The sequence below is a fragment of the Schistocerca piceifrons genome, unplaced genomic scaffold (genome assembly GCF_021461385.2).
Source record: "Schistocerca piceifrons isolate TAMUIC-IGC-003096 unplaced genomic scaffold, iqSchPice1.1 HiC_scaffold_2340, whole genome shotgun sequence".
Lineage (NCBI taxonomy): Eukaryota > Metazoa > Arthropoda > Insecta > Orthoptera > Acrididae > Schistocerca > Schistocerca piceifrons.
This window is the reverse complement of record NW_025728274.1, coordinates 710704-733672: the sequence shown is the minus strand read 5'-3', so window position 1 is coordinate 733672 and position 22969 is coordinate 710704.

Genomic DNA, 22969 nt, shown 5'->3' with positions numbered 1-22969 from the left:
GCAGTAAAGAAGGAATAGTGAATCGGAACGGAGATACTCTCCTCCCAAAAGAAAATACTGTCGTTTCCATAGAAACGTTACTCGATTTAGAAGGAGATGTCTTAGAACCAATAGTATTTCATAGCGACACCACTTCCGTGTTAATTCGTCATTGTGAGGGGCGAGGGATGCAGTAAAGATGGAATAGTGCATCGGAAAGGGGATACTCGCCTCCCAAAAGAAAATATTGTTGTTTCCGTAGAAACGTTCCTCGATTTAGAAGGAGAAGTTATAGAACACATAGTATTCCATAGCGACTCAATTTCAGTGTTAATTCGTCAGTGGGATGGAGCGAGGGATGCAGTAAAGAAGGAATAGTGATTCGGAACGGAGATACTCTCCTCCCAAAAGAAACTCTTGTCGTTTCCATAGAAACGTTACTCGATTTAGAAGGAGATGTCTTAGAACCAATAGTATTTCATAGCGACACCACTTCCGTGTTAATTCGTCATTGTGAGGGGCGAGGGATGCAGTAAAGATGGAATAGTGCATCGGAAAGGGGATACTCGCCTCCCAAAAGAAAATATTGTCGTTTCCGTAGAAACTTTCCTCGATTTAGAAGGGGAAGTTATAGAACACATAGTATTCCATAGCGACTCAATTTCAGTGTTAATTCGTCAATGGGAGGGAGCGAGGGATGCAGTAAAGAAGGAATAGTGAATCGGAACGGAGATACTCTCCTCCCAGAAGAAAATACTGTCGTTTCCATAGAAACATTACTCGATTTAGAAGGAGATGTTATAGAACCAATAGTATTTCATAGCGACACCACTTCCGTGTTAATTCGTCAGTGTGAGGGGCGAGGGATGCAGTAAAGATGGAATAGTGCATCGGAAAGGGGATACTCGCCTCCCAAAAGAAAATATTGTCGTTTCCGTAGAAACGTTCCTCGATTTAGAAGGAGAAGTTATAGAACACATAGTATTCCATAGCGATTCAATTTCAGTGTTAATTCGTCAATGTGAAGTAGCGAGGGATGCAGTAAAGAAGGAATAGTGAATCGGAACGGAGATACTCGCCTCCCAAAAGAAATTACTGTCGTTTCCATAGAAACGTTACTCGATTTAGAAGGAGATGTCATAGAACCAATAGTATTTCATAGCGACACCACATCCGTGTTAATTCGTCAGTGTGAGGGGCGAGGGATGCAGTAAAGATGGAATAGTGCATCGGAAAGGGGATACTCGCTTCCCAAAAGAAAATATTGTCGTAACCGTAGAAACGTTCCTCGATTTAGAAGGAGAAGTTATAGAACACATAGTATTCCATAGCGACTCAATTTCAGTGTTAATTCGTCAATGGGATGGAGCGAGGGATGCAGTAAAGAAGGAATAGTGAATCGGAACGGAGATACTCCCCTCCCAAAAGAAACTCTTGTCGTTTCCATAGAAACGTTACTCGATTTAGAAGGAGATGTCATAGAACCAATAGTATTTCATAGCGACACCACTTCCGTGTTAATTCGTCATTGTGAGGGGCGAGGGATGCAGTAAAGATGGAATAGTGCATCGGAAAGGGGATACTCGCCTCCCAAAAGAAAATATTTTCGTTTCCGTAGAAACGTTCCTCGATTTAGAAGGGGAAGTTATAGAACACATAGTATTCCATAGCGACTCAATTTCAGTGTTAATTCGTCAATGGGATGGAGCGAGGGATGCAGTAAAGAAGGAATAGTGAATCGGAACGGAGATACTCTCCTCCCAAAAGAAAATACTGTCGTTTCCATAGAAACGTTACTCGATTTAGAAGGAGATGTTATAGAACCAATAGTATTTCATAGCGACACCACTTCCGTGTTAATTCGTCAGTGTGAGGGGCGAGGGATGCAGTAAAGATGGAATAGTGCATCGGAAAGGGGATACTCGCCTCCCAAAAGAAAATATTGTCGTTTCCGTAGAAACGTTCCTCGATTTAGAAGGGGAAGTTATAGAACACATAGTATTCCATAGCGACTCAATTTCAGTGTTAGTTCGTCAATGGAAGGGAGCGAGGGATGCAGTAAAGAAGGAATAGTGAATCGGAACGGAGATACTCTCCTCCCAAAAGAAACTCTTGTCGTTTCCATAGAAACGTTACTCGATTTTAAAGGAGATGTCATAGTACCAATAGTATTTCATAGCGACACCACTTCCGTGTTAATTCGTCAGTGTGAGGGGCGAGAGATGCAGTAAAGATGGATTAGTGCATCGGAAAGGGGATACTCGCCTCCCAAAAGAATATATTGTCGTTTCCGTAGAAACGTTCCTCGATTTAGAAGGAGAAGTTATAGAACACATAGTATTCCATAGCGATTCAATTTCAGTGTTAATTCGTCAAAGTGAGGGAGCGAGGGATGCAGTAAAGAAGGAATAGTGAATCGGAACGGAGTTACTCGCCTCCCAAAAGAAATTACTGTCGTTTCCATAGAAACGTTACTCGATTTAGAAGGAGATGTCATAGAACCAATAGTATTTCATAGCCACACCACTTCCGTGTTAATTCGTCAGTGTGAGGGGCGAGGGATGCAGTAAAGATGGAATAGTGCATCGGAAAGGGGATACTCGCCTCCCAAAAGAAAATATTGTCGTTTCCGTAGAAACGTTCCTCGATTTAGAAGGGGAAGTTATAGAACACATAGTATTCCATAGCGACTCAATTTCAGTGTTAATTCGTCAATGGGAGGGAGCGAGGGATGCAGTAAAGAAGGAATAGTGAATCGGAATGGAGATACTCTCCGCCCAAAAGAAACTCTTGTCGCTTCCATAGAAATGTTACTCGATTTAGAAGGAGATGTCATAGTACCAATAGTATTTCATAGCGACACCACTTCCGTGTTAATTCGTCAGTGTGAGGGGCGAGGGATGCAGTAAAGATGGAATAGTGCATCGGAAAGGGGATACTCGCCTCCCAAAAGAAAATATTGTCGTTTCCGTAGAAACGTTCCTCGATTTAGAAGGAGAAGTTATAGAACACACAGTATTCCATAGCGACTCAATTTCAGTGTTAATTCGACAGTGGGATGGAGCGAGGGATGCAGTAAAGAAGGAATAGTGAATCGGAACGGAGATACTCTCCTCCCAAAAGAAACTCTTGTCGTTTCCATAGAAACGTTACTCGATTTAGAAGGAGATGTCTTAGAACCAATAGTATTTCATAGCGACACCACTTCCGTGTTAATTCGTCAGTGTGAGGGGCGAGGGATGCAGTAAAGATGGAATAGTGCATCGGAAAGGGGATACTCGCCTCCCAAAAGAAAATATTGTCGTTTCCGTAGAAACGTTCCTCGATTTAGAAGGAGAAGTTATAGAACACATAGTATTCCATAGCGATTCAATTTCAGTGTTAATTCGTCAATGTGAGGTAGCGAGGGATGCAGTAAAGAAGGAATAGTGAATCGGAACGGAGATACTCGCCTCCCAAAAGAAATTACTGTCGTTTCCATAGAAACGTTACTCGATTTAGAAGGGGATGTCATAGAACCAATAGTATTTCATAGCGACACCACTTCCGTGTTAACTCGTCAGTGTGAGGGGCGAGGGATGCAGTAAAGATGGAATAGTGCATCGGAAAGGGGATACTCGCCTCCCAAAAGAAATTACTGTCGTTTCCATAGAAACGTTACTCGATTTAGAAGGGGATGTCATAGAACCAATAGTATTTCATAGCGACACCACTTCCGTGTTAATTCGTCAGTGTGAGGGGCGAGGGATGCAGTAAAGATGGATTAGTGCATCGGAAAGGGGATACTCGCTTCCCAAAAGAAAATATTGTCGTTTCCGTAGAAACGTTCCTCGATTTAGAAGGAGAAGTTATAAACACATAGTATTCCATAGCGACTCAATTTCAGTGTTAATTCGTCAATGGGAGGGAGCGAGGGATGCAGTAAAGAAGGAATAGTGAATCGGAACGGAGGTACTCTCCTCCCAAAAGAAACTCTTGTCGTTTCCATTGAAACGTTACTCGATTTAGAAGGAGATGTCATAGAACCAATAGTATTTCATAGCGACACCACTTCCGTGTTAATTCGTCTGTGTGAGGGGCGAGGGATGCAGTAAAGATGGAATAGTGCATCGGAAAGGGGATACTCGCCTCCCAAAAGAAAATATTGTCGTTTCCGTAGAAACGTTCCTCGATTTAGAAGGGGAAGTTATAGAACACATAGTATTCCATAGCGACTCAATTTCAGTCGACTCAATTTCAGTGTTAATTCGTCAATGGGAGGGAGCGAGGGATGCAGTAAATAAGGAATAGTGAATCGGAACGGAGATACTCTCCTCCCAAAAGAAACTCTTGTCGTTTCCATAGAAACGTTACTCGATTTAGAACGAGATGTCATAGAACCAATAGTATATCATAGCGACACCACTTCCGTGTTAATTTGTCAGTGTGAGGGGCGAGGGATGCAGTAAAGATGGAATAGTGCATCGGAAAGGGGATACTCGCCTCCCAAAAGAAAATATTGTCGTTCCCGTAGAAACGTTCCTCGATTTAGAAGGAGAAGTTATAGAACACATAGTATTCCATAGCGACTCAATATCAGTGTTAATTCGTCAATGGGATGGAGCGAGGGATGCAGTAAAGAAGGAATAGTGAATCGGAACGGAGATACTCTCCTCCCAAAGGAAACTCTTGTCGTTTCCATAGAAACGTTACTCGATTTAGAAGGAGATGTCATAGAACCAATAGTATTTCATAGCGACACCACTTCCGTGTTAATTCGTCAGTGTGAGGGGCGAGGGATGCAGTAAAGATGGAATAGTGCATCGGAAAGGGGATACTCGCCTCCCAAGACAAACTATTCTCGTTTCCGTAGAAACGTTCCTCGATTTAGAAGTAGAAGTTATAGAACACATAGTATTCCATAGCGACTCAATTTCAGTGTTAATTCGTCAATGGGAGGGAGCGAGGGATGCAGTAAAGAAGGAATAGAGAATCGGAACGGAGATACTCTCCTCCCAAAAGAAACTCTTGTCGTTTCCATAGAAACGTTACTCGATTTAGAAGGAGATGTCATAGAACCAATAGTATTTCATAGCGACACCACTTCCGTGTTAACTCGTCAGTGTGAGGGGCGAGGGATGCAGTAAAGATGGAATAGTCCATCGGAAAGGGAATACTCGCCTCCCAAAAGAAAATATTGGTGTTTCCGTAGAAACGTTCCTCGATTTAGAAGGAGAAGTTATAGAACACATAGTATTCCATAGCGACTCAATTTCAGTGTTAATTCGTCAATGGTAGGGAGCGAGGGATGCAGTAAAGAAGGAATAGTGAATCGGAACGGAGATACTCTCCTCCCAAAAGAAACTCTTGTCGTTTCCATAGAAACGTTACTCGATTTAGAAGGAGAAGTCATAGAACCAATAGTATTTCATAGCGACACCACTTCCGTGTTAATTCGTCAGTGTGAGGGGCGAGGGATGCAGTAAAGATGGAATAGTGCATCGGAAAGGGGATACTCGCCTCCCAAAAGAAAATATTGTCGTTTCCGTAGAAACGTTCCTCGATTTAGAAGGAGAAGTTATAGAACACATAGTATTCCATAGCGACTCAATTTCAGTGTTAATTCGTCAATGGGAGGGACCGAGGGATGCAGTAAAGAAGGAATATTGAATCGGAACGGAGAAACTCTCCTCCCAAAAGAAACTATTGTCGTTTCCATTAAAACGTTACTCGATTTAGAAGGAGATGTTATAGATCCAATAGTATTTCATCGCGACACCACTTCCGTGTTAATTCGTCAGTGTGAGGGGCGAGGGATGCAGTAAAGATGGAATAGTGCATCGGAAAGGGGATACTCGCTTCCCAAAAGAAAATATTGTCGTTTCCGTAGAAACGTTCCTCGATTTAGAAGGAGAAGTTATAAACACATAGTATTCCATAGCGACTCAATTTCAGTGTTAATTCGTCAATGGGAGGGAGCGAGGGATGCAGTAAAGAAGGAATAGTGAATCGGAACGGAGGTACTCTCCTCCCAAAAGAAACTCTTGTCGTTTCCATAGAAACGTTACTCGATTTAGAAGGAGATGTCTTAGAACCAATAGTATTTCATAGCGACACCACTTCCATGTTAATTCGTCAGTGTGAGGGGCGAGGGATGCAGTAAAGATGGAATAGTGCATCGGAAAGGGGATACTCGCCTCCCAAAAGAAAATATTGTCGTTTCCGTAGAAACGTTCCTCGATTTAGAAGGGGATGTTATAGAACACATAGTATTCCATAGCGACTCAATTTCAGTGTTAATTCGTCAATGGGAGGGAGCGAGGGATTCAGTAAAGAAGGAATAGTGAATCGGAACGGAGATACTCTCCTCCCAAAAGAAACTCTTGTCGTTCCCATAGAAACGTTACTCGATTTAGAAGGAGATGTCATAGTACCAATAGTATTTCATAGCGACACCACTTCCGTGTTAATTCGTCAGTGTGAGGGGCGAGGGATGCAGTAAAGATGGAATAGTGCATCGGAAAGGGGATACTCGCCTCCCAAAAGAAAATATTGTCGTTTCCGTAGAAACGTTCCTCGATTTAGAAGGAGAAGTTATAGAACACATAGTATTCCATAGCGACTCAATTTCAGTGTTAATTCGTCAATGGGATGGAGCCAGGGATGCAGTAAAGAAGGAATAGTGATTCGGAACGGAGATACTCTCCTCCCAAAAGAAACTCTTGTCGTTTCCATAGAAACGTTACTCGATTTAGAAGGAGATGTCATAGAACCAATAGTATTTCATAGCGACACCACTTCCGTGTTAATTCGTCAGTGTAAGGGGCGAGGGATGCAGTAAAGATGGAATAGTGCATCGGAAAGGGGATACTCGCCTCCCAAAAGAAAATATTGTCGTTTCCGTAGAAACGTTCCTCGATTTAGAAGGGGAAGTTATAGAACACATAGTATTCCATAGCGACTCAATTTCAGTCGACTCAATTTCAGTGTTAATTCGTCAATGGGAGGGAGCGAGGGATGCAGTAAATAAGGAATAGTGAATCGGAACGGAGATACTCTCCTCCCAAAAGAAACTCTTGTCGTTTCCATAGAAACGTTACTCGATTTAGAACGAGATGTCATAGAACCAATAGTATATCATAGCGACACCACTTCCGTGTTAATTTGTCAGTGTGAGGGGCGAGGGATGCAGTAAAGATGGAATAGTGCATCGGAAAGGGGATACTCGCCTCCCAAAAGAAAATATTGTCGTTCCCGTAGAAACGTTCCTCGATTTAGAAGGAGAAGTTATAGAACACATAGTATTCCATAGCGACTCAATTTCAGTGTTAATTCGTCAATGGGATGGAGCGAGGGATGCAGTAAACAAGGAATAGTGAATCGGAACGGAGATACTCTCCTCCCAAAAGAAACTCTTGTCGTTTCCATAGAAACGTTACTCGATTTAGAAGGAGATGTCATAGAACCAATAGTATTTCATAGCGACACCACTTCCGTGTTAATTCGTCAGTGTGAGGGGCGAGGGATGCAGTAAAGATGGAATAGTGCATCGGAAAGGGGATACTCGCCTCCCAAGACAAACTATTCTCGTTTCCGTAGAAACGTTCCTCGATTTAGAAGTAGAAGTTATAGAACACATAGTATTCCATAGCGACTCAATTTCAGTGTTAATTTGTCAATGGGAGGGAGCGAGGGATGCAGTAAAGAAGGAATAGAGAATCGGAACGGAGATACTCTCCTCCCAAAAGAAACTCTTGTCGTTTCCATAGAAACGTTACTCGATTTAGAACGAGATGTCATAGAACCAATAGTATTTCATAGCGACACCACTTCCGTGTTAACTCGTCAGTGTGAGGGGCGAGGGATGCAGTAAAGATGGAATAGTCCATCGGAAAGGGAATACTCGCCTCCCAAAAGAAAATATTGGTGTTTCCGTAGAAACGTTCCTCGATTTAGAAGGAGAAGTTATAGAACACATTGTATTCCATAGCGACTCAATTTCAGTGTTAATTCGTCAATGGTAGGGAGCGAGGGATGCAGTAAAGAAGGAATAGTGAATCGGAACGGAGATACTCTCCTCCCAAAAGAAACTCTTGTCGTTTCCATAGAAACGTTACTCGATTTAGAAGGAGATGTCATAGAACCAATAGTATTTCATAGCGACACCACTTCCGTGTTAATTCGTCAGTGTGAGGGGCGAGGGATGCAGTAAAGATGGAATAGTGCATCGGAAAGGGGATACTCGCCTCCCAAAAGAAAATATTGTCGTTTCCGTAGAAACGTTCCTCGATTTAGAAGGAGAAGTCATAGAACACATAGTATTACATAGCGACTCAATTTCAGTGTTAATTCGTCAATGGGAGGGAGCGAGGGATGCAGTAAAGAAGGAATAGTGAATCGGAACGGAGATACTCTCCTCCCAAAAGAATCTCTTGTCGTTTTCATAGAAACGTTACTCGATTTAGAAGGAGATGTCATAGAACCGATAGTATTTCATAGCGACACCACTTCCGTGTTAATTCGTCAGTGTGAGGGGCGAGGGATGCAATAAAGATGGAATAGTGCATCGGAAAGGGGATACTCGCCTCCCAAAAGAAAATATTGTCGTTTCCGTAGAAACGTTCCTCGATTTAGAAGGGGAAGTTATAGAACACATAGTATTCCATAGCGACTCAATTTCAGTGTTAATTCGTCAATGGGAGGGAGCGAGGGATGCAGTAAAGAAGGAATAGTGAATCGGAACGGAGATACTCTCCTCCCAAAAGAAACTCTTGTCGTTTCCATAGAAACGATACTCGATTTAGAAGGAGATGTCATAGTACCAATAGTATTTCATAGCGACACCACTTCCGTGTTAATTCGTCAGTGTGAGGGGCGAGGGATGCAGTAAAGATGGAATAGTGCATCGGAAAGGGGATACTCGCCTCCCAAAAGAAAATATTGTCGTTTCCGTAGAAACGTTCCTCGATTTAGAAGGGGAAGTTATAGAACACATAGTATTCCATAGCGACTCAATTTCAGTGTTAATTCGTCAATGGGAGGGAGCGAGGGATGCAGTAAAGAAGGAATAGTGAATCGGAACGGAGATACTCTCCGCCCAAAAGAAACTCTTGTCGTTTCCATAGAAATGTTACTCGATTTAGAAGGAGATGTCATAGTACCAATAGTATTTCATAGCGACACCACTTCCGTGTTAATTCGTCAGTGTGAGGGGCGAGGGATGCAGTAAAGATGGAATAGTGCATCGGAAAGGGGATACTCGCCTCCAAAAAGAAAATATTGTCGTTTCCGTAGAAACGTTCCTCGATTTAGAAGTAGAAGTTATAGAACACATAGTATTCCATAGCGACTCAATTTCAGTGTTAATTCGTCAATGGGAGGGAGCGAGGGATGCAGTAAAGAAGGAATAGAGAATCGGAACGGAGATACTCTCCTCCCAAAAGAAACTCTTGTCGTTTCCATAGAAACGTTACTCGATTTAGAAGGAGATGTCATAGAACCAATAGTATTTCATAGCGACACCACTTCCGTGTTAACTCGTCAGTGTGAGGGGCGAGGGATGCAGTAAAGATGGAATAGTCCATCGGAAAGGGAATACTCGCCTCCCAAAAGAAAATATTGGTGTTTCCGTAGAAACGTTCCTCGATTTAGAAGGAGAAGTTATAGAACACATTGTATTCCATAGTGACTCAATTTCAGTGTTAATTCGTCAATGGTAGGGAGCGAGGGATGCAGTAAAGAAGGAATAGTGAATCGGAACGGAGATACTCTCCTCCCAAAAGAAACTCTTGTCGTTTCCATAGAAACGTTACTCGATTTAGAAGGATAAGTCATAGAACCAATAGTATTTCATAGCGACACCACTTCCGTGTTAATTCGTCAGTGTGAGGAGTGAGGGATGCAGTAAAGATGGAATAGTGCATCGGAAAGGGGATACTCGCCTCCCAAAAGAAAATATTGTCGTTTCCGTAGAAACGTTCCTCGATTTAGAAGGAGAAGTCATAGAACACATAGTATTACATAGCGACTCAATTTCAGTGTTAATTCGTCAATGGGAGGGAGCGAGGGATGCAGTAAAGAAGGAATAGTGAATCGGAACGGAGATACTCCCCTCCCAAAAGAATCTCTTGTCGTTTTCATAGAAACGTTACTCGATTTAGAAGGAGATGTCATAGAACCGATAGTATTTCATAGCGACACCACTTCCGTGTTAATTCGTCAGTGTGAGGGGCGAGGGATGCAATAAAGATGGAATAGTGCATCGGAAAGGGGATACTCGCCTCCCAAAAGAAAATATTGTCGTTTCCGTAGAAACGTTCCTCGATTTAGAAGGGGAAGTTATAGAACACATAGTATTCCATAGCGACTCAATTTCAGTGTTAATTCGTCAATGGGAGGGAGCGAGGGATGCAGTAAAGAAGGAATAGTGAATCGGAACGGAGATACTCTCCTCCCAAAAGAAACTCTTGTCGTTTCCATAGAAACGTTACTCGATTTAGAAGGAGATGTCATAGTACCAATAGTATTTCATAGCGACACCACTTCCGTGTTAATTCGTCAGTGTGAGGGGCGAGGGATGCAGTAAAGATGGAATAGTGCATCGGAAAGGGGATACTCGCCTCCCAAAAGAAAATATTGTCGTTTCCGTAGAAACGTTCCTCGATTTAGAAGGAGAAGCTATAGAACACATAGTATTCCATAGCGACTCAATTTCAGTGTTAATTTGTCAATGGGATGGAGCGAGGGATGCAGTAAAGAAGGAATAGTGAATCGGAACGGAGATACTCTCCTCCAAAAGAAACTCTTGTCGTTTTCATAGAAACGTTACTCGATTTAGAAGGAGATGTCATAGTACCAATAGTATTTCATAGCGACACCACTTCCGTGTTAATTCGTCAGTGTGAGGGGCGAGGGATGCAGTAAAGATGGAATAGTGCATCGGAAAGGTGATACTCGCCTCCCAAAAGAAAATATTGTCGTTTCCGTAGAAACGTTCCTCGATTTAGAAGGAGAAGCTATAGAACACATAGTATTCCATAGCGACTCAATTTCAGTGTTAATTTGTCAATGGGATGGAGCGAGGGATGCAGTAAAGAAGGAATAGTGAATCGGAACGGAGATACTCTCCTCCAAAAGAAACTCTTGTCGTTTTCATAGAAACGTTACTCGATTTAGAAGGAGATGTCATAGAACCAATAGTATTTCATAGCGACACCACTTCCGTGTTAATTCGTCAGTGTGAGGGGCGAGGGATGCAGTAAAGATGGAATAGTGCATCGGAAAGGGGATACTCGCCTCCCATAAAGAAAATATTGTCGTTTCCGTAGAAACGTTCCTCGATTTAGAAGGGGAAGTTATAGAACACATAGTATTCCATAGCGACTCAATTTCAGTGTTAATTCGTCAATGGGAGGGAGCGAGGGATGCAGTAAAGAAGGAATAGTGAATCGGAACGGAGATACTCTCCGCCCAAAAGAAACTCTTGTCGTTTCCATAGAAATGTTACTCGATTTAGAAGGAGATGTCATAGTACCAATTGTATTTCATAGCGACACCACTTCCGTGTTAATTCGTCAGTGTGAGGGGCGAGGGATGCAGTAAAGATGGAATAGTGCATCGGAAAGGGGATACTCGCCTCCAAAAAGAAAATATTGTCGTTTCCGTAGAAACGTTCCTCGATTTAGAAGGAGAAGTTATAGAACACATAGTATTCCATAGCGACTCAATTTCAGTGTTAATTCGTCAATGGGATGGAGCGAGGGATGCAGTAAAGAAGGAATAGTGAATCGGAACGGAGATACTTTCCTCCCAAAAGAAACTCTTGTCGTTTCCATAGAAATGTTACTCGATTTAGAAGGAGATGTCTTAGAACCAATAGTATTTCATAGCGACACCACGTCCGTGTTAATTCGTCATTGTGAGGGGCGAGGGATGCAGTAAAGATGGAATAGTGCATCGGAAAGGGGATACTCGCCTCCCAAAAGAAAATATTGTCGTTTCCGTAGAAACGTTCCTCGATTTAGAAGGGGAAGTTATAGAACACATAGTATCCCATTCGTCAATGGGAGGGAGCGAGGGATGCAGTAAAGAAGGAATAGTGAATCGGAACGGAAATACTCTCCTCCCAAAAGGAAATACTGTCGTTTCAATAGAAACGTTACTCGAATTAGACGGAGATGTTATAGAACCAATAGTATTTCATAGCGACACCACTTCCGTGTTAATTCGTCAGTGTGAGGGGCGAGGGATGCAGTAAAGATGGAATAGTGCATCGGAAAGGGGATACTCGCCTCCCAAAAGAAAATATTGTCGTTTCCGTAGAAACGTTCCTCGATTTAGAAGGAGAAGTTATAGAACACATAGTATTCCATAGCGATTCAATTTCAGTGTTAATTCGTCAATGTGAGGTAGCGAGAGATGCAGTAAAGAAGGAATAGTGAATCGGAACGGAGATACTCGCCTCCCAAAAGAAATAACTGTCGTTTCCATAGAAACGTTACTTGATTTAGAAGGAGATGTCGTAGAACCAATAGTATTTCATAGCGACACCACTTCCGTGTTAATTCGTCAGTGTGAGGGGCGAGGGATGCAGTAAAGATGGAATAGTGCATCGGAAAGGGGATACTCGCCTCCCAAAAGAAAATATTGTCGTTTCCGTAGAAACGTTCCTCGATTTAGAAGGAGAAGTTATAGAACACATAGTATTCCATAGCGACTCAATTTCAGTGTTAATTCGTCAATGGGATGGAGCGAGGGATGCAGTAAAGAAGGAATAGTGAATCGGAACGGAGATACTCTCCTCCCAAAAGAAACTCTTGTCGTTTCCATAGAAACGTTACTCGATTTAGAAGGAGATGTCTTAGAACCAATAGTATTTCATAGCGACACCACTTCCGTGTTAATTCGTCATTGTGACGGGCGAGGGATGCAGTAAAGATGGAATAGTGCATCGGAAAGGGGATACTCGCCTCCCAAAAGAAAATATTGTCGTTTCCGTAGAAACGTTCCTCGATTTAGAAGGGGAAGTTATAGAACACATAGTACTCCATAGCGATTCAATTTCAGTGTTGATTCGTCAATGGGAGGGAGCGAGGGATGCAGTAAAGAAGGAATAGTGAATCGGAACGGAGATACTCTCCTCCCAAAAGAAAATACTGTCGTTTCCATAGAAACGTTACTCGATTTAGAAGGAGATGTCCTAGAACCAATAGTATTTCATAGCGACACCACTTCCGTGTTAATTCGTCATTGTGAGGGGCGAGGGATGCAGTAAAGATGGAATAGTGCATCGGAAAGGGGATACTCGCCTCCCAAAAGAAAATATTGTCGTTTCCGTAGAAACGTTCCTCGATTTAGAAGGAGAAGTTATACAACACATAGTATTCCATAGCGACTCAATTTCAGTGATAATTCGTCAGTGGGATGGAGCGAGGGATGCAGTAAAGAAGGAATAGTGAATCGGAACGGAGATACTCTCCTCCCAAAAGAAACTCTTGTCGTTTCCATAGAAACGTTACTCGATTTAGAAGGAGATGTCTTAGAACCAATAGTATTTCATAGCGACACCACTTCCGTGTTAATTCGTCATTGAGGAGGGGCGAGGGATGCAGTAAAGATGGAATAGTGCATCGGAAAGGGGATACTCGCCTCCCAAAAGAAAATATTGTCGTTTCCGTAGAAACGTTCCTCGATTTAGAAGGGGAAGTTATAGAACACATAGTATTCCATAGCGACTCAATTTCAGTGTTAATTCGTCAATGGGATGGAGCGAGGGATGCAGTAAAGAAGGAATAGTGAATCGGAACGGAGATACTCTCCTCCCAAAAGAAAATACTGTCGTTTCCATAGAAACGTTACTCGATTTAGAAGGAGATGTTATAGAACCAATAGTATTTCATAGCGACACCACTTCCGTGTTAATTCGTCAGTGTGAGGGGCGAGGGATGCAGTAAAGATGGAATAGTGCATCGGAAAGGGGATACTCGCCTCCCAAAAGAAAATATTGTCGTTTCCGTAGAAACGTTCCTCGATTTAGAAGGAGAAGTTATAGAACACATAGTATTCCATAGCGATTCAATTTCAGTGTTAATTCGTCAATGTGAGGTAGCGAGGGATGCAGTAAAGAAGGAATAGTGAATCGGAACGGAGATACTCGCCTCCCAAAAGAAATTACAGTCGTTTCCATAGAAACGTTACTCGATTTAGAAGGAGATGTCATAGAACCAATAGTATTTCATAGCGACACCACTTCCGTGTTAATTCGTCAGTGTGAGGGGCGAGGGATGCAGTAAAGATGGAATAGTGCATCGGAAAGGGGATACTCGCCTCCCAAAAGAAAATATTGTCGTTTCCGTAGAAACGTTCCTCGATTCAGAAGGAGAAGTTATAGAACACATAGTATTCCATAGCGACTCAATTTCAGTGTTAATTCGTCAATGGGATGGAGCGAGGGATGCAGTAAAGAAGGAATAGTGAATCGGAACGGTGATACTCTCCTCCCAAAAGAAAATACTGTCGTTTCCATAGAAACGTTACTCGATTTAGAAGGAGATGTCATAGTACCAATAGTATTTCATAGCGACACCACTTCCGTGCTAATTCGTCAGTGTGAGGGGCGAGGGATGCAGTAAAGATGGAATAGTGCATCGGAAAGGGGATACTCGCCTCCCAAAAGAAAATATTGTCGTTTCCGTAGAAACGTTCCTCGATTTAGAAGGAGAAGTTGTAGAACACATAGTATTCCATAGCGATTCAATTTCAGTGTTAATTCGTCAACGTGAGGGAGCGAGGGATGCAGTAAAGAAGGAATAGTGAATCGGAACGGAGATACTCGCCTCCCAAAAGAAATTACTGTCGTTTCCATAGAAACGTTACTCGATTTAGAAGGAGATGTCATAGAACCAATAGTATTTCATAGCGACACCACTTCCGTGTTAATTCGTCAGTGTGAGGGGCGAGGGATGCAGTAAAGATGGAATAGTGCATCGGAAAGGGGATACTCGCCTCCCAAAAGAAAATATTGTCGTTTCCGTAGAAACATTCCTCGATTTAGAAGGAGAAGTTATAGAACACATAGTATTCCATAGCGACACAATTTCAGTGTTAATTCGTCAGTGGGATGGAGCGAGGGATGCAGTAAAGAAGGAATAGTGAATAGGAACGGAGATACTCTCCCCCCAAAAGAAACTCTTGTCGTTTCCATAGAAACGTTACTCGATTTAGAAGGAGATGTCTTAGAACCAATAGTATTTCATAGCGACTCCACTTCCGTGTTAATTCGCCATTGTGAGGGGCGAGGGATGCAGTAAAGATGGAATAGTGCATCGGAAAGGGGATACTCGCCTCCCAAAAGAAAATATTGTCGTTTCCGTAGAAACGTTCCTCGATTTCGAAGGGGAAGTTATAGAACACATAGTATTCCATGGCGACTCAATTTCAGTGTTAATTCGTCAATGGGATGGAGCGAGGGATGCAGTAAAGAAGGAATAGTGAATCGGAACGGAGATACTCTCCTCCCAAAAGGAAATACTGTCGTTTCCATAGAAACGTTACTCGATTTAGAAGGAGATGTTATAGAACCAATAGTATTTCATAGCGACACCACTTCCGTGTTAATTCGTCAGTGTGAGGGGCGAGGGATGCAGTAAAGATGGAATAGTGCATCGGAAAGGGGATACTCGCCTCCCAAAAGAAAATATTGTCGTTTCCGTAGAAACGTTCCTCGATTTAGAAGGAGAAGTTATAGAACACATAGTATTCCATAGCGATTCAATTTCAGTGTTAATTCGTCAATGTGAGGTAGCGAGGGATGCAGTAAAGAAGGAATAGTGAATCGGAACGGAGATACTCGCCTTCCAAAAGAAATTACTGTCGTTTCCATAGAAACGTTACTCGATTTAGAAGGAGATGTCATAGAACCAATAGTATTTCATAGCGACACCACTTCCGTGTTAATTCGTCAGTGTGAGGGGCGAGGGATGCAGTAAAGATGGAATAGTGCATCGGAAAGGGGATACTCGCCTCCCAAAAGAAAGTATTGTCGTTTCCGTTGAAACGTTCCTCGATTTAGAAGGAGAAGTTATAGAACACATAGTATTCCATAGCGACTCAATTTCAGTGTTAATTCGTCAATGGGATGGAGCGAGGGATGCAGTAAAGAAGGAATAGTGAATCGGAACGGAGATACTCTCCTCCCAAAAGAAACTCTTGTCGTTTCCATAGAAACGTTACTCGATTTAGAAGGAGATGTCTTAGAACCAATAGTATTTCATAGCGACACCACTTCCGTGTTAATTCGTCATTGTGAGGGGCGAGGGATGCAGTAAAGATGGAATAGTGCACCGGAAAGGGGATACACGCCTCCCAAAAGAAAATATTGTCGTTTCCGTAGAAACGTTCCTCGATTTAGAAGGAGAAGTTATAGAACACATAGTATTCCATAGCGACTCAATTCCAGTGTTAATTCGTCAGTGGGATGGAGCGAGGGATGCAGTAAAGAAGGAATAGTGAATCGGAACGGAGATACTCTCCTCCCAAAAGAAACTCTTGTCGTTTCCATAGAAACGTTACTCGATTTAGAAGGAGATGTCTTAGAACCAATAGTATTTCATAGCGACACCACTTCCGTGTTAATTCGTCATTGTGAGGGGCGCGGGATGCAGTAAAGATGGAATAGTGCATTGGAAAGGGGATACTCGCCTCCCAAAAGAAAATATTGTCGTTTCCGTAGAAACGTTCCTCCATTTAGAAGGGGAAGTTATAAAACACATAGTATTCCATAGCGACTCAATTTCAGTGTTAATTCGTCAATGGGATGGAGCGAGGGATGCAGTATAGAAGGAATAGTGAATCGGAACGGAGATACTCTCCTCCCAAAAGAAAATACTGTCGTTTCCATAGAAACGTTACTCGATTTAGAAGGAGATGTTATAGAACCAATAGTATTTCATAGCGACACCACTTCCGTGTTAATTCGTCAGTGTGAGGGGCGAGGGATGCAGTAAAGATGGAATAGTGCATCGGAAAGGGGATACTCGCCTCCCAAAAGAAAATATTGTCGTTTCAGTAGAAACGTTCCTCGATTTAGAAGGAGAAGTTATAGAACACATAGTATTCCATAGCGATTCAATTTCAGTGTTAATGCGTCAATGTGAGGTAGCGAGGGATGCAGTAAAGAAGGAATAGTGAATCGGAACGGAGATACTCGCCTCCCAAAAGAAATTACTGTCGTTTCCATAGAAACGTTACTCGATTCAGAAGGAGATGTCATAGAACCAATAGTATTTCATAGCGACACCACTTCCGTGTTAATTCATCAGTGTGAGGGGCGAGGGAAGCAGTAAAGATGGAATAGTGCATCGGAAAGGGGATACTCGCCTCCCAAAAGAAAATATTGTCGTTTCCGTAGAAACGTTCCTCGATTTAGAAGGAGAAGTTATAGAACACATAGTATTCCATAGCGACTCAATTTCAGTGTTAATTCGTCAATGGGATGGAGCGAGGGATGCAGTAAAGAAGGAATAGTGAATCGGAACGGAGATACTCTCCTCCCAAAAGAAACTCTTGTCGTTTCCATAGAAACGTTACTCGATTTAGAAGGAGATGTCTTAAAACCAATAGTATTTCATAGCGACACCACTTCCGTGTTAATTCGTCATTGTGAGGGGCGAGGGATGCAGTAAAGATGGAATAGTGCATCGGAAAGGGGATACTCGCTTCCCAAAAGAAAATATTTTCGTTTCCGTAGAAACGTTCCTCGATTTAGCAGGGGAAGTTATAGAACACATAGTATTCCATAGCGACTCAATTTCAGTGTTAATTCGTCAATGGGATGGAGCGAGGGATGCAGTAAAGAAGGAATAGTGAATCGGAACGGAGATACTCTCCTCCCAAAAGAAAATACTGTCGTTTCCATAGAAACGTTACTCGATTTAGAAGGAGATGTTATAGAACCAATAGTATTTCATAGCGACACCACTTCCGTGTTAATTCGTCAGTGTGAGGGGCGAGGGATGCAGTAAAGATGGAATAGTGCATCGGAAAGGGGATACTCGCCTCCCAAAAGAAAATATTGTCGTTTCCGTAGAAACGTTCCTCGATTTAGAAGGGGAAGTTATAGAACACATAGTATTCCATAGCGACTCAATTTCAGTGTTAATTCGTCAATGGGAGGGAGCGAGGGATGCAGTAAAGAAGGAATAGTGAATCGGAACGGAGATACTCTCCTCCCAAAAGAAACTCTTGTCGTTTCCATAGAAACGTTACTCGATTTAGAAGGAGATGTCATAGTACCAATAGTATTTCATAGCGACACCACTTCCGTGTTAATTCGTCAGTGTGAGGGGCGAGGGATGCAGTAAAGATGGAATAGTGCATCGGAAAGGGGATACTCGCCTCCCAAAAGAAAATATTGTCGTTTCCGTAGAAACGTTCCTCGATTTAGAAGGAGAAGTTATAGAACACATAGTATTCCATAGCGATTCAATTTCAGTGTTAATTCGTCAATGTGAGGGAGCGAGGGATGCAGTAAAGAAGGAATAGTGAATCGGAACGGAGATACTCGCCTCCCAAAAGAAATTACTGTCGTTTCCATAGAAACGTTACTCGATTTAGAAGGAGATGTCATAGAACCAATAGTATTTCATAGCGACACCACTTCCGTGTTAATTCGTCAGTGTGAGGGGCGAGGGATGCAGTAAAGATGGAATAGTGCATCGGAAAGGGGATACTCGCCTCCCAAAAGAAAATATTGTCGTTTCCGTAGAAACGTTCCTCGATTTAGAAGGGGAAGTTATAGAACACATAGTATTCCATAGCGACTCAATTTCAGTGTTAATTCGTCAATGGGAGGGAGCGAGGGATGCAGTAAAGAAGGAATAGTGAATCGGAACGGAGATACTCGCCGCCCAAAAGAAACTCTTGTCGTTTCCATAGAAATGTTACTCGATTTAGAAGGAGATGTCATAGTACCAATAGTATTTCATAGCGACACCACTTCCGTGTTAATTCGTCAGTGTGAGGGGCGAGGGATGCAGTAAAGATGGAATAGTGCATTGGAAAGGGGATACTCGCCTCCCAAAAGAAAATATTGTCGTTTCCGTAGAAACGTTCCTCGATTTAGAAGGAGAAGTTATAGAACACATAGTATTCCATAGCGACACAATTTCAGTGTTAATTCGTCAGTGGGATGGAGCGAGGGATGCAGTAAAGAAGGAATAGTGAATCGGAACGGAGATACTCTCCTCCCAAAAGAAACTCTTGTCGTTTCCATAGAAACGTTACTCGATTTAGAAGGAGATGTCTTAGAACCAATAGTATTTCATAGCGACACCACTTCCGTGTTAATTCGTCATTGTGAGGGGCGAGGGATGCAGTAAAGATGGAATAGTGCATCGGAAAGGGGATACTCGCCTCCCAAAAGAAAATATTGTCGTTTCCGTAGAAACGTTCCTCGATTTAGAAGGGGAAGTTATAGAAGACATAGTATTCCATAGCGACTCAATTTCAGTGTTAATTCGTCAATGGGATGGAGCGAGGGATGCAGTAAAGAAGGAATAGTGAATCGGAACGGAGATACTCTCCTCCCAAAAGAAAATACTGTCGTTTCCATAGAAACGTTACTCGATTTAGAAGGAGATGTTATAGAACCAATAGTATTTCATAGCGACACCACTTCCGTGTTAATTCGTCAGTGTGAGGGGCGAGGGATGCAGTAAAGATGGAATAGTGCATCGGAAAGGGGATACTCGCCTCCCAAAAGAAAATATTGTCGTTTCCGTAGAAACGTTCCTCGATTTAGAAGGAGAAGTTATAGAACACATAGTATTCCATAGCGATTCAATTTCAGTGTTAATTCGTCAATGTGAGGTAGCGAGGGATGCAGTAAAGAAGGAATAGTGAATCGGAACGGAGATACTCGCCTCCCAAAAGAAATTACTGTCGTTTCCATAGAAACGTTACTCGATTTGGAAGGAGATGTCATAGAACCAATAGTATTTCATAGCGACACCACTTCAGTGTTAATTCGTCAGTGTGAGGGGCGAGGGATGCAGTAAAGATGGAATAGTGCATCGGAAAGGGGATACTCGCCTCCCAAAAGAAAATATTGTCGTTTCCGTAGAAACGTTCCTCGATTTAGAAGGAGAAGTTATAGAACACATAGTATTCCATAGCGACTCAATTTCAGTGTTAATTCGTCAATGGGATGGAGCGAGGGATGCAGTAAAGAAGGAATAGTGAATCGGAACGGAGATACTCTCCTCCGAAAAGAAACTCTTGTCGTTTCCATAGAAACGTTACTCGATTTAGAAGGAGATGTCTTAGAACCAATAGTATTTCATAGCGACACCACTTCCGTGTTAATTCGTCATTGTGAGGGGCGAGGGATGCAGTAAAGATGGAATAGTGCATCGGAAAGGGGATACTCGCCTCCCAAAAGAAAATATTTTCGTTTCCGTAGAAACGTTCCTCGATTTAGAAGGGGAAGTTATAGAACACATAGTATTCCATAGCGACTCAATTTCAGTGTTAATTCGTCAATGGGATGGAGCGAGGGATGCAGTAAAGAAGGAATAGTGAATCGGAACGGAGAGACTCTCCTCCCAAAAGAAAATACTGTCGTTTCCATAGAAACGTTACTCGATTTAGAAGGAGATGTTATAGAACCAATAGTATTTCATAGCGACACCACTTCCGTGTTAATTCGTCAGTGTGAGGGGCGAGGGATGCAGTAAAGATGGAATAGTGCATCGGAAAGGGGATACTCGCCTCCCAAAAGAAAATATTGTCGTTTCCGTAGAAACGTTCCTCGATTTAGAAGGAGAAGTTATAGAACACATAGTATTCCATAGCGATACAATTTCAGTGTTAATTCGTCAATTCGAGGTAGCGAGGGATGCAGTAAAGAAGGAATAGTGAATCGGAACGGAGATACACGCCTCCCAAAAGAAATTACTGTCGTTTCCATAGAAACGTTACTCGATTTAGAAGGAGATGTCATAGAACCAATAGTATTTCATAGCGACACCACTTCCGTGTTAATTCGTCAGTGTGAGGGGCGAGGGATGCAGTAAAGATGGAATAGTGCATCGGAAAGGGGATACTCGCCTCCCAAAAGAAAATAATGTCGTTTCCGTAGAAACGTTCCTCGATTTAGAAGGAGAAGTTATACAACACATAGTATTCCATAGCGACTCAATTTCAGTGTTAATTCGTCAATGGGAGGGAGCGAGGGATGCAGTAAAGAAGGAATAGTGAATCGAAACGGAGGTACTCTCCTCCCAAAAGAAACTCTTGTCGTTTCCATAGAAACGTTACTCGATTTAGAAGGAGATGTCTTAGAACCAATAGTATTTCATAGCGACACCACTTCCATGTTAATTCGTCAGTGTGAGGGGCGAGGGATGCAGTAAAGATGGAATAGTGCATCGGAAAGGGGATAGTCGCCTCCCAAAAGAAAATATTGTCGTGTCCGTAGAAACGTTCCTCGATTTAGAAGGGGAAGTTATAGAACACATAGTATTCCATAGCGACTCAATTTCAGTGTTAATTCGTCAAAGTGAGGGAGCGAGGGATGCAGTAAAGAAGGAATAGTGAATCGGAACGGAGATACTCTCCTCCCAAAAGAAACTCTTGTCGTTTCCATAGAAACGTTACTCGATTTAGAAGGAGATGTCTTAGAACCAATAGTATTTCATAGCGACACCACTTCCGTGTTAATTCGTCATTGTGAGGGGCGAGGGATGCAGTAAAGATGGAATAGTGCATCGGTAAGGGGATACTCGCCTCCCAAAAGAAAATATTTTCGTTTCCGTAGAAACGTTCCTCGATTTAGAAGGGGAAGTTATAGAACACATAGTATTCCATAGCGACTCAATTTCAGTGTTAATTCGTCAATGGGATGGAGCGAGGGATGCAGTAAAGAAGGAATAGTGAATCGGAACGGAGATACTCGCCTCCCAAAAGAAAATACTGTCGTTTCCATAGAAACGTTACTCGATTTAGAAGGAGATGTTATAGAACCAATAGTATTTCATAGCGACACCACTTCCGTGTTAATTCGTCAGTGTGAGGGGCGAGGGATGCAGTAAAGATGGAATAGTGCATCGGAAAGGGGATACTCGCCTCCCAAAAGAAAATATTGTCGTTTCCGTAGAAACGTTCCTCGTTTTAGAAGGAGAAGTTATAGAACACATAGTATTCCATAGCGATACAATTTCAGTGTTAATTCGTCAATTCGAGGTAGCGAGGGATGCAGTAAAGAAGGAATAGTGAATCAGAACGGAGATACTCGCCTCCCAAAAGAAATTACTGTCGTTTCCATAGAAACGTTACTCGATTTAGAAGGAGATGTCATAGAACCAATAGTATTTCATAGCGACACCACTTCCGTGTTAATTCGTCAGTGTGAGGGGCGAGGGATGCAGTAAAGATGGAATAGTGCATCGGAAAGGGGATACTCGCCTCCCAAAAGAAAATAATGTTGTTTCCGTAGAAACGTTCCTCGATTTAGAAGGAGAAGTTATACAACACATAGTATTCCATAGCGACTCAATTTCAGTGTTAATTCGTCAATGGGAGGGAGCGAGGGATGCAGTAAAGAAGGAATAGTGAATCGGAACGGAGATACTCTCCTCCCAAAAGAAAATACTGTCGTTTCCATAGAAACGTTACTCGATTTAGAAGGAGATGTTATAGAACCAATAGTATTTCATAGCGACACCACTTCTGTGTTAATTCGTCAGTGTGAGGGGCGAGGGATGCAGTAAAGATGGAATAGTGCATCGGAAAGGGGATACTCGCCTCCTAAAAGAAAATATTGTCGTTTCCGTAGAAACGTTCCTCGATTTAGAAGGAGAAGTTATAGAACAAATAGTATTCCATAGAGATTCAATTTCAGTGTTAATTCGTCAATGTGAGGGAGCGAGGGATGCAGTAAAGAAGGAATAGTGAATCGGAACGGAGATACTCGCCTCCCAAAAGAAGTTACTGTCGTTTCCATAGAAACGTTACT